Source organism: Choloepus didactylus, chromosome 12 (assembly GCF_015220235.1).
Source record: "Choloepus didactylus isolate mChoDid1 chromosome 12, mChoDid1.pri, whole genome shotgun sequence".
NCBI lineage: Eukaryota > Metazoa > Chordata > Mammalia > Pilosa > Megalonychidae > Choloepus > Choloepus didactylus.
In genome coordinates, this window is record NC_051318.1 from 20232424 (window position 1) to 20244799 (window position 12376).

Below are 12376 nucleotides of genomic sequence, written 5' to 3' on the forward strand. Positions count from 1 at the left end.
TCCGCGCCGGGCACAATGTGTCGGGGCTTGGCGTTGGCGCCCCGGCAAGGCTTATCTGCAGACTCAGGCCCTCGCTCAAGCGCTCGTGAAAATCTTGCAGTCTTGCTTTTCTTTTTAGAATTTAATCTGCTTACCAAAAAAAAGAGGTCCTGGCAATAAAAGATCGATTTGCTGTTGGAGAGCGAATTTCAACAGGCAAACGTGGTTCCCAGAGGAAATTGGGGAGTAACTCAGAAACTGAGGAGTAGCTGGATTACTGTGCAGGATCCGGGTGAGAACTTGGAGTTCTGAAACAATTTTGGAGGGAGGGAATGGAGTGGAGAGATGGGAGGCTATGGCATATGGCTGTGTAATGGGGACTTGAGGCCCAGGGGGACTAGGCAGCTGGGAGGGCAGAGATGAAGCAGTTGGTTGAACTGGACTGTCACCACTCCACACACGGGCCTGGGTTGGAGCCTCTGCCTCCCACAAATGCTACACACACAGATCTTTCTACTCTCCCCTACCTTCCAGAGAGGACAGAACTTGAGTCTGGGGTCCTCCCAGTGTGGAGCAGTAACCATTGGTTTATATGTACACATCACAGATACTTTAGAGCTGGAGGGGGCATTCTAGTCCAAATTCAAGCAAGAATAGATTTCTGGGGAGATGCGTTGTACCCTTCTTCTTACCTTCTCCCCTCCAGAATGCTCTTCCAAGGAAAGGTTAGCAGATAAGGGTAAGGAGTTAAAAAATTTGTATGAAAGTGATGTTTCAGTGTTTGCTGGGAATCCAAGAGAAGGGGCTTTGCAGGCACAGGTGACTGCTGCTCACCACCAACCGTTCAAGCCCCTGCTGCTACTTTTGGGGCAGATATGGGATAGAGAAGCAGGATGCCCAGAGAGATGACCCTGAACTCAAGTCCAGTTCAAGCCCTAAGAGCAGAAAACTGATTCATGTTGACTTGGTTAAAGGTATAGGAGAGTGAGAGGTGGGAGAAGAGTGGGCTAAGGGAAAGTTGGCAGCAGTTTAAACACTAGTGAGTAATAAAGCCCTGTGGAGAAGATGGCTACTTTTTCCTGTTGGTGTCAAGTTAGGAAAAGTGTTATTACCAAACTGGACAGAAGTGTTTCCATTGTTGGGTTCTTGAGGGCCTCTCTGGGCTTCTGCCAGGGCCCATCTCAACCACTGTTGCTGTGGCCCATGGGGTGGTCTCCGATGCCATTGGATGCCCCAGGGTTGTTGATATCCAGCCAGGGACAAATGGCATCCCCACTTCACACCCATTTTTGCTGCTGTAAGCATCCTGTCCTGGTGACTGGATACCCCACTGTGCCTGAGGAGAATGGACAGGGGAATCCTTCTGACTCCCCATGGCCACCAGGTATCTGGGATGCAGGCTCCTGCATCAGTGCTCACCTGGTGGAACCATCCAATGGATTCCCATCAGAACCACCTACTCAACTCTTTTTGGCTCTGGGACTATCACCCACACTTTCTGGTAGTGGATCCTGAATTCTACCCAGTTCTAATGACTTTTCTTGGGTTGGCCCAAAAGCCCAGGTTACAACTGGGAAACCACCCCTTCCTACATCCTCTAAGAGCAACTTCTGCTGGAGGTTGGATTTTCTTGTCTTTCAAAAGAAACTTCTTCATGCAAAGGGTCTCTTCTAAGATTGTTCTGATGGACAAATATTACATATTTGTACAGGCTGACGTGATACATATAACTATTCCTAGATTAGTTTTAGTCAATTAAAACTTTTAGTGTATTAGAAAAGTAATAGGCATGGGGGTGAGGATGAGAAATGATGCTAAAATCATGCAGTGCTCTACCCTGTAGGAAGTTACACTTGAAACTGGAAAGGCAAAATTAATAGTAAACAACCCAGAGAGGAAGTAATTTAGCACTAAATGGTATAGGCTGTAAATGCTTTACGAATTTAGAGGTTAGAGGGTTCCTTGGGGGAGATGGCAAGGAATTACTCATAATTATTCACAATAGCCAAAAGGTGGAAGCAACTCAGATGTCCATCAGTAGATGACTGGGTAAACAAAGTGTGATATATACGTACATTGGAAATGGAATATCATTCAGCCATAAAAAGTGTGCAGTTCTGATACATGTTACCACATGGATGAATCTTGAAGACAATGTTGAGTGAAATAAGGCAGACAAAAAAGGACAAATATTGTATGATCTCACATATATGAAATAATTAGAATATGCAAATTCAGACAGAAGGTAGATTACAGATCACCAGTGGCCAGGGTGGGGATAGAAATGGGGATTAGTGCTTAATTGTTACAGAGTTTCTGTTTGGGGTGATGGAACAATGTTGGAAATGGATGGTTGTGATGGTAGCATGACATTGGGAATGTACAATGTACACCTCTGAATTATATACTTGAAAGTGGTTAAAGTGGAATGTTTTATGTTGTATATATGTTACCACAATAAAAATGAAAGATTAAAAAACAAAACAAAATCATAGGACCTTGCAATGCAAAGAGTGAACCTTAGTGTAAACTATGGACTTCAGTTAATACTGTTACTATAATTATATTGGTTTCTCAATTGCAACAAATGTACCACACTAATGCAAAATGTTAATAACAGGGAAAACTGTGTATGGGCGGGGAGGGATGCATATGGGAACTCTGTAAAATTGTGTAGTTTTTCTCTAAACCCACAACTGCTCTAAAAATAAATATATATATATATGTATTTAAGTACAGGGAAGAGAATCAAGGTGATAATGGGAAGAGCAACATCCACTTCCTGCTTCACATCTGGATCAGCCAGGCCTCTCCTGCCTGCCCCACACATCTTGCTTTCTGGATTCCTCTCCTACGCACACCTGACAGTCCCCGCCCAGGAGCCAGCCCCTCACACCTGTGTCCTCTCCTGTCACCAGCCTATGACTAGGCTAGAAGTTTCTGTACTGACTAAGGGCTCCCCAAGTTGGAATTAGAATTGAAAACCAAAACCAAAACCAAACTGCATCGAGGACAATTCTGCCCTGTTTCCTGATTTCTTCATTTATAGGAAATCCAAAGATCGGCATAATAACGTCCTGCAGAAAGGAAACCTGCTCTTAAGAGACTGGCACTCCTGCTTGGGTGATGATCCTCCCTGCAGCTGTGGAAGACCGCCAAGAGAGAGTAGAGCCGTGGTTGCTTCTGGCAGTCAATAAAGGCCTTCAAGGGGATCAGACCCAGGCCCTTGGGGGCAACCTACAGGACACATTTTCTGCTCTTGTGGATCTAGGTCCATAAAAATGTAGTAGTTGCTGGCACACCTTAGGTTTCTAGAGTGTTTATTGCTTGTGACCTATTTTGGCTAATTAGATGCTTTTGCAGAAGATTACCAGTATCATCTTAATAGGTGATTGAAAAATTTTACTCCATTCTGCAGTTTTGTTTTGTTTTTTTACTCTTAGGTGAAAACAGATTTTCCCTATTCTACATTATTCTACAAAATATGTTTGCAGAAATTTGCCTCTTCTGGGGAAGGTGATGTTCTCTTGGTCACCAGCTACCACATTCTCCAGAGTAGGGTAGCAAAAAGTAGACACTCCAGTATTTATGTATGAAATAAGTGTTGGAGGCTTGCTAAATGTGTGTAGCCCCGTGCCAGGTCCATCCTGTGGGAAGAGATGCAACAGATCAGCCCCAGAGGTGTTGCAAGCCAGTAGATCATCCAGTGCTGAGCCAGCGCATTCAGACATGAGGGTTGTAGGGTAAAGGAAGGAATGAGCTCTCTGGACTGGAATAAAGAGGGGTATGGTGGTGGGTTGGACAAGGTGCTTCTTGAAGGGGTCAAGTCTGCATAGATTTGGAAGGATATGTCGCCTAACAACACGCAGAGAAGGGGAGGGAGGCGTGTGCTCTGGGCTGCCTGCAGGGAGGGGGAGAGAGAGGGGTGGGGAATGGTGTCTGCACAGACGCAGGGTGGGAGTGGGCATGAATAGGACATTGCGGGGAGTGCTGGCAGAGATGATTTTTTTCAGGGAGTAGCAGCAGATAAGATTGTCAAGATGGAAATGGGCAGGGCTTCAAGAGAAGGGGGTGTGGGTTTTATCCTTTATACTTTGGGAAGCTGCTGAGAGTGAGAGTAGCGTGCTGGAAAGAAGGTTTTGAGGGAAGAGGTTCTGTAGCCGAAACCTGAGCGCCCTCCTGACTCTGAGATTGTTGGTTTGCAGCTGCCCAATAGGAGACTCAGCAGATCCCTTTCCCGTGTGACTCACCATGAGCACATGGCCATGAGGGGACCTGCTGCTGTCACCACAGGGACCTTAGCAAACCCAGCTGCCCTGAGAATGGCTAGTGTCCAAGCAGCTGTGATTTCAGAGATCATGTTTCTTCAGGAATCTTTGAAATGAGACCAGGAAAAAGCCAATGACAGTTGCCCAATCTAAGTTGGAGAAGTTTATACTGACTGCTCTCCTCCCCATAACCCCAGTAAATGTATATTTATTCAGTGTTTGCAGGGTGAACTGAATGGTTCCATGAGCTGTGTGGGACTAGGGAGCTATGCAATGAAAGAATATAGTGACCGCTGTGGCTGGCTGGCCTCATCTACAAAGCTTGGCTTCAACCTAATAACTACCACGGTATGCTGTCACTCCTAAATGATGGTGGAAGTTAAGTTTTAAAAAGTAGAGTTTGATATTTTGACTGTTTATCCAATGATATTAATAAAACTGCATTAACTACATGACCCTCCACCCCCCATTTGCATGTCTGATCTGAACCTTATAAGATGCCTGGTTAGGTTTTGGGGTACCTTAGAAGAATGAACATGTCTGTATGGTGTCAGGGTTCCATATTAGCCAGGCAAGGTCATAATTGCTTCTGTATTTTGATGGTTTCTCCCTCTTTCTCTCTCTCTTTCTCTCTCATGTTCTTCAAATAATTGCCTTCGATAATCCAATATCTTAGACTCTCAACTGACCTTTCTCCTCCTTGTTCTCTTTCCTCCTTCTTAGGGTGGCCAGATAAATACTGGGCAACCACTTAGAATTACATTTCAGGTAAATGACCAGTAGTTTTTTTGTATTCTCAAACATTGCATGGGACACACTAATACTAAAAAATTATACGTTGTTTACCTGAAATGCAAATGTACCTGGGTGCTGTGTATTTGCTAACTTGGCAGCCCTACTTCCATTTGGTGCCTTGGGGGTCAGTCTCCTGCTGCTCGTCAGCAGGCACATGTGGGGACCCCAAACAAGTTCCACTAGTCTGCTCATTGCTAGACCAAACACTGAAATAAAAACTAATTTGGATTTTTTCTTTTTGCCATGCCCATCGCCCCCAGGAGCCCACATGAGTTTGATTTGTCTAAGATGGTCAATTTGAATAAGTGTGGGAGTAAGGTTTTTTTTAAATCAAGTATCTTTTCAGCCAGGAAATTGTTGCAGAAGTCACCTTCTTGGATAGGAGAAGAGTGCAGTGGGAATTCAATGAGGTCTCAAAACCAGCAGATGGAGCACATTCCAGTGATTGGATCCTCACCTATCAACTGCTGGGAATGGCTCAGGCACCAAGGTTTTATGGAAGACTCACAGGCTATGTGGCCATGTGCCAAAGGCTTCATTTCTGAATGAGCAAAGGACAGCTTGGGTAAAAGCCAAACTCCAGACAAACAAACCAGGAAAAACAAACAAACAAAAAACCCACCAAAACAACAACAACAATAGAAAACTCTGACATAATAAGCACAAAGAAGCAATGAGCTGAAAGTTCTCTCTATAAGCAAAAGCCAATTCGTAAAGGTATCCCTAGGCCCAGGGCTGCAGGGATTTGGAAACATCTTTGGCTTTACACACACTTCCTTCTTCCCTGAGCCATTCTCTTAATATCTGAGCCCACCACATGCTCTTTCTCCAGAGGGCGAAAGCATTTATGATCTTCGTCTCAGAGCTCTTTGATGGCGTCATTTACCTTTTTTTTTTTTTTTTCTTTACAACTAGACAGCCTGAGTTCCCCATCCTGTAATTCAGTAGCTGGAACACAGAAGTGATCCCTCATCAACACTCCTGGGGAAGTGAAGGAATATGCTTTTTCAAAAATTCATTTTAAAAGGAGATCCCACATTCTCCCTTGGTCACCCTGGATTTCAGTGATTGATTCTTGCAATTAGGAAAGATTTCCTTGTAGAGAACTTTAAAAACTCATTTTGTAGTGGGACCTTATTTCTAGAAGTGTGAGTTTCTGATGAAATTTTAAAAACATGGTTAAAGTTTTGTGACACCTAATAGATAATTATTTCCAGTTTGAGAGATTTAATAATTTCTTCATAAACAATGCTGAACTGATGATCTGTGGAGCCGGGTTCTAGTCTAGGGTTTCTGAATTGCTAACTATATGTCCTTGTGTAAAACATGTCATCTCTCTGAGGCCTTTCTGTGGGAGCTGACTGACTGGATCAATGGTCTCCAAACCTGATTGTTCCTTAGAATCTCCCAGGGAGCTTTACAAATACAGATTGTTGGACCTCACACCCAAGTAAGTCTGGGATTAGTCCTGGAGGTTTGTTTCTAATGGTTCCCAGATGATGCTTATGAAACAGTGGCCCTCAGAACCATTGGCTACATCACTGGTTCTCACTTTGGCAGCACAGGAACACCTGAGATAATCCTTTAACTGGTCTGCTGTGACCTGAAGTTTAAAGGTTTTTCCAGGTGATCCTCATGTGCAGTCAAGGTTGAGGAGCCTGGACTGGATGTTCAAGATCCTGTCTGATGCTAACATTTTCTGGTTTGAGAACTCTTGCTTCACTTTGCCTTGTTAGATACTTATGTGGCTGTTTTATTGCATTTGATTAAAATTTGGTGCTCTGCTCTTGTGCCTCACATCTGTGCACTAAAGGGCTTCCCTCTGCTACTTGGCAATTGTCTCATATATCTACCCCCAGACAGAGTCTCTCTTGTTCACAAGAAGAAAGGGATGTGGAAATGCGGTTGAATCAGTACAAGCCAATCACCACTGCAAGAGAAACAACAGAGTGCTCAGCTTACCAGTGGTAAGTTAAAAATGTTGCCAAAATGTCTTGAATCTGGTTTATGTATAACTGTTATTGATATTAATATAGAACTTTTCATAAAGAGAGATGTGGATTCATCCTATAAACAGGGTATTGAATTGTGATGACCCCAAGGTAACTTCTTTTCAATTTATTTTGGTGTTTGTAAATGCCTTTTGATGTGCATGGGTTTTACATAAGGACAAAGGAAGACATTGCCAGTATGGCAGGAGATCTACCTTGAGCCTTTGTTGTACCCATCACTAGGATTCAGACATGTTTGGGCTTGTCTGTTAACTGGGTGTGTTGGGGTGGGGACAGGGTAGGTTAGACCAAAAAGAAGTCTAACTTGGAGGTTGGATAGAGGAGTCTCTTTGGAGGTAAAATGGTACCAGGTATGAAAAGGTTGGTCCAGTACAAAACCTTAGTCATGGGAAGGAAAGTCTAGGTGTTGTCATTTGATTTGTCCCATGGCCCAGCTCCTGTATTCATCTCTGTCCCCAGGAAGAGAGGACCGATAATAAAAAGCTCAGAAGTCTGTATGGCAAGACTCTGTCCACACTGGGACCCTCAGGCTCTGGGCTTTGAAGGTGGTGATGCCTGGTGGGTGACTGAGGTGCTCAGCAGGAACTTGCAGGAACTGGGGTAAAACCCTGGAGTCTGGTGGACATGGAGGTAGTTTCCCATGGAGTGTGAGGTACCCAGGTCAGGGGAAGGGTGCCATGCTAGCGTTGCTTGGATGCAAGTGGGACTTGACTCTGAGCACCTGTGAGACAACTCTTGGGCATCCCAAGAACCACTGAGGGCCTCTGTGGGGGACTGGGGTTCTGAATTAGCTGAGGGCAATGGGGGCCAGGAAACACAACGTACATAAATATCGCCAGTTTCCAATTTCCCAGAGAACTGGCTTAGAATCAAAGCACCTGTGCTCTCTTTAGATTTTTTTCTACTCAATTCAACAGATTCCAGGCTTTCTCAATTGTTTTCTACTCCATTATGATTGATTATTTTGTCTTGATGCTATCTGTGTAAGAGGTGGTTCCTCTGCTGTTAGAATGGCATTATTCTTGTGGTGGGTAATTGACTGGAAAATTCTATTAGTAGAGACAATTACAGGCTGTTGAGATCTCTAACAACAGCCACCTTTTCTCATAAATGCCAATGAAAGATTATTAGTGCTTGTGTGGCGACTTAAAGGCTTCTTTCTTCACCTGCTTTACCTCCCTATACAGTCGGGAAAGCACATCACTGTTTAGACTAGTTTTGGTTGGGTTAAACTGGAGGAGCCAGCCCCTGAGCTGTATCTGGGAACCTCCATCTTTCCAAGGGCCTGAACTTCACCTTGATTAAGAACCGGAGTTTGCCAGGAGCAAGTCACAAAAAGCATGACATTCAGAAATGAAAAAGCTAGTCTTCACTGAAATTACTTCATTTTACTTCTTAGGCACCTTTTCAGCTCTTATACAGTTCTCTATATGGCTTTTCAAGCTGATTAAGTTCCAAAGAGAACTTTTAGTACAAAAAAAAGTAATCAAATGTAAAGGTCAGTTTTTACTCATTCATCTGCAACCTAAAGGATTCCTGCAAGGTTGTTGCCTCTTAGAATGGGGTTTACATGGGCAAGCTTTTCTGAACCAGATTTCCTTGTGGTGTGTTCTGAAGTAATTTTACCATAGTTGGAGTGCCTGGGTAATAGCCAGAAGGGGCCGAAGGACATTGAGTTCTAGGTGAGAGAAGCACCGAGACAAGGTCCTGATTCTGAGTTAATTGTGAGGCTGAAATGAAGTGCTTTGAGGTTCTTAGTTTTCCCAGGAACTCAGAGAGTCCCACTTACTTTTGCTAGATCTCACATTGGCTGCAAACTTTGTTTTCAAAAGCAATATATAAACAGTTTCTGTGAAATAAAAGGAACTGTATCTTGAAACAAAATAGATGTCAAGTTGGCATCTCACAGGCTCACCTAGATTTGGGGATCTGGACACCTAAAAGATCCAGGTGATTGCCTCTTTGGTCTCAGCCCTGTGGAATCAGATTATTCAGCTAGGATTATTAATGCATGAAAAGAGGGACACACAGAAAGATGATTCCTTGAAGACTCTATACTGTCAGTGATTCCCAAAATTTGTGTGTGGGCTCTTAGTCGTGCAATGTAGTCATGAGGGCAAATGCATTTCAACGATGTTTTATATTACAGCTTGGAGAGTTAATATGCTGTTAGTTCTAGGACCCTGTTAGCAAACATCCCTCCAAGGGGGCATTTTCTGGAACAGAAAAACTTCCCTAGAAGAGCACTGATTTTTCTGACTTGGAAAGTCAGGCCTGGCTGTTTATAAGTTTGGATTAAATCTGAAGGAAGAGGTGAATTAGTTTCAAATATGATCAACAACAGTGAGCACATCATTAGTACATACAGATTGTAACTCATAAATTATGAAAATGCTTGCTTTCTTTCAAGCCTGAAAACTCATTCACAGGGAGTGTCCTCAAAGCTTCAATAACTCTTCTGGAGAGCTGGCTACTAAACGTAGGAGGGAAGTTGAGGCAAGATCTTTTATCTCATCTCTGCCCATGTGACACTTTGGAGGAAATGAAGGAGTGACAAAAATGTTTTTTAATTTAAGTGGCTCATGATGTAGCTGCAGAAATAAGACATAGCCTGAATAGTTAAGAAGGCACTAAATGGTGAGTGGTTAACGTAGGAGAGAAAAATGATGGCATATTGTTTGGGAAAAGATACTTTCTGAAGATTAAGGAACTGCATTTTTAAAAAAACTTAAGATCAATGTACACTTACTAAACAAAGTTTAGAAAAGAGTCATCCCAATGATGTCAGGACTTTAGGATGACAAGTATTTGGATATGTATGTGGGTATATTGTGAATTGGTCCAGTCCTCTGTAAAGCAGTTCAGCTGTGAATGAAAGTTGTTCCATGAAATATTATGAAGTTGTTCATGCCTTTGGGTCCAGTACGCCCACATTTGGGATTGATTATACTTTGGGAAAGTGACTCAAAAGTTTAAAAAGTTATTTGCACAAATATGTTCACAATAGTGCATTTTAAATTGCAAACATTTGGAACTTCTCAAATGGCAAAAAAAAAAGGGACAGTGACTTAAAACTACTGCATGTTAACATAAGAGGATGCTATGAATTAATTTGAAAAAGTGACAAATATGTAGAAAATATCAGTAAAAGGACATGCCAAAATGAAATAAAATTAGGTGAAAATAGCAGAAAATAAGTTTTGTCATTGATTACAACTATATGGTATTATATATATGCATAGTAACAAATAGAGGGTTTGAATGAGGGTAGTAGTTCAGAATTTAACATTCATTAGGTTCTCTTTTGTACTATTGCTCAAGTTTCTAAAAGAAAACAAGTTTAAAACCTACCAAGTATGTGAAGCAGGAGTAGTGTATGTTACAAGGGATTGTGACTCATCATTTCACAAACCTAGAGCTTGGCAGGGACAAACTGTGATGGTCAGTTTGCATCCGCTTGGCTAGACTACAGTCCCTAGTGATTCAATCACTCATCTAGGCGTTGCTTTGAAGGTATTCTGAATGTGTGATTAAAGCCCATTATCAGCTGGCTTGAAGGGAGATTAACCTTGATAATCTGGGTGGCCTGATTCAATCTGCTGAAAGGCTTTAAAAGAAGAACTGAAGAAGGAATTCCATATGTGGGCAGCAGCTTTAGCAAGTGCCAGAGACTTCCAGCCCCGCCCTTCCTGATGACTTGTCCTGCAGATTTGGGACCTCTCTAGCCAGCCCCTACAATTGCCTAGCCAATTCTTTTTAATAAATATCTTACTATCTATCCCCTGTTGATTCTGTTTCTCTGGTTGAACTCTGATACACCTGCTAACACTACTTTACAGATGGGTGGAAATTGAGAGGGGATAAGTGGCTTTCACAATACCACTGAGCAAGCCGGTGACCAGACCCAGGCCCCCAACATGGAGTCATTTCTGCTATGCAGCCTGTACTTCCTTTTTCTGACTCTGAGCAAAAGGGAAGGGAGAGTCTATTGAACTTTCTCTGAAATCCCACCAAAAGTTTTATAAGAGCTGAGAAAAGCAAGAAACCTTCCTTTGAAATGGCTAGAGAATTATTTACCCAACCGTCTCCCTTCTCTGTACTCAAAGAACAGCACAAGCACATCACAAGCTCTAAGAAAATGCCTTAGATGAAAAATCAATCTTATGGCTGCTTGTGGACAGAGCTCTGGTATTGGGTGAGCTAGAGCTGAGGGCAGACAACAGGAAGCCAAAATTGGGAAACTTGATGGGCCATGTTCCAGGAAGATGTGGGAAAAGGGGATTCCCATATAATTGCCAGGTACACTGGAAAATATAGCTGAGTAAACTCACTTCCGCTGTAATAGTCACCTAGGAATTTCAGCACTGAGTCCCAGTACTTGACAGGATGGAAGATGGTGAAAACAGGACAGGGAGGGTGTAACACAGCACACTTCAACACAGGCCAGAGGTAACATTCTTGTTTGGAAACCTGGAAAAGTCAGTCAATCTGGAGCCATAAAGATAGACTAGAAGGTTCTTGGAAAGTTCCTTCCATGAAAAATGAATTTGTCACTAATGAAGTACTAAGTTCATTCTCCCAGGTCAGAGGGATAGTTCCTCCCAAACTGGATGACTTCTGGGAATGAGGTGGGACCGAAAGTTCTTCAAATGTATTTACTTAGAATTAAACTTTATAGTTTCCTTATGAGCTCATCATATTCTTAAAATAGAATTTTCATCTGCAAACTTATAAAGTCTGTTGTCAATGTGAATTCTAGTATATGTTGGAAAATTATAACTTCAAGGCCAGATGCATAAAATATATGATTTGCACACAAGTTTCCACTTCCTTATATAAACCCTACATTTGGGGAGCAAGGAACCAAGAAAAAGTTTCTTTTCTAGAATTTAAAAAAATTTTTATTACAAAAATAATGCAGCACTATATAAAGTAACATGAAAATCCTTTATGTCCCTTCCCTCCAGAAGTAGTCACCCTAACAGCTTGGTGAGGAAGGTTGTTCCAAGAAGCCACAGCTTCTATATTTATTCTCCAGTTGTGGAGGTGTCACCCAAGCTGTGGTGTCTGTGACCCAGGTTAAGGGTCATGACCCATGAAGATCTGTTGGGCAGAAACATTCATGTAGTGGGGGTAAGACTCAGACCACAAACTTGTGTATTATAGGAAAAGAACTTTCATTTTTGACCATCACATTTAATTTCTGTTTCAAAGTCATTTTTCCAGGTGGTAGAAAATCAATATTGGTAAACTGGGGGTCACCCTGCTTTTCCTTAGTGTTGAGTCTATGTGGTGTAGAGCAGTTTGTGTTGTTCAGGATGT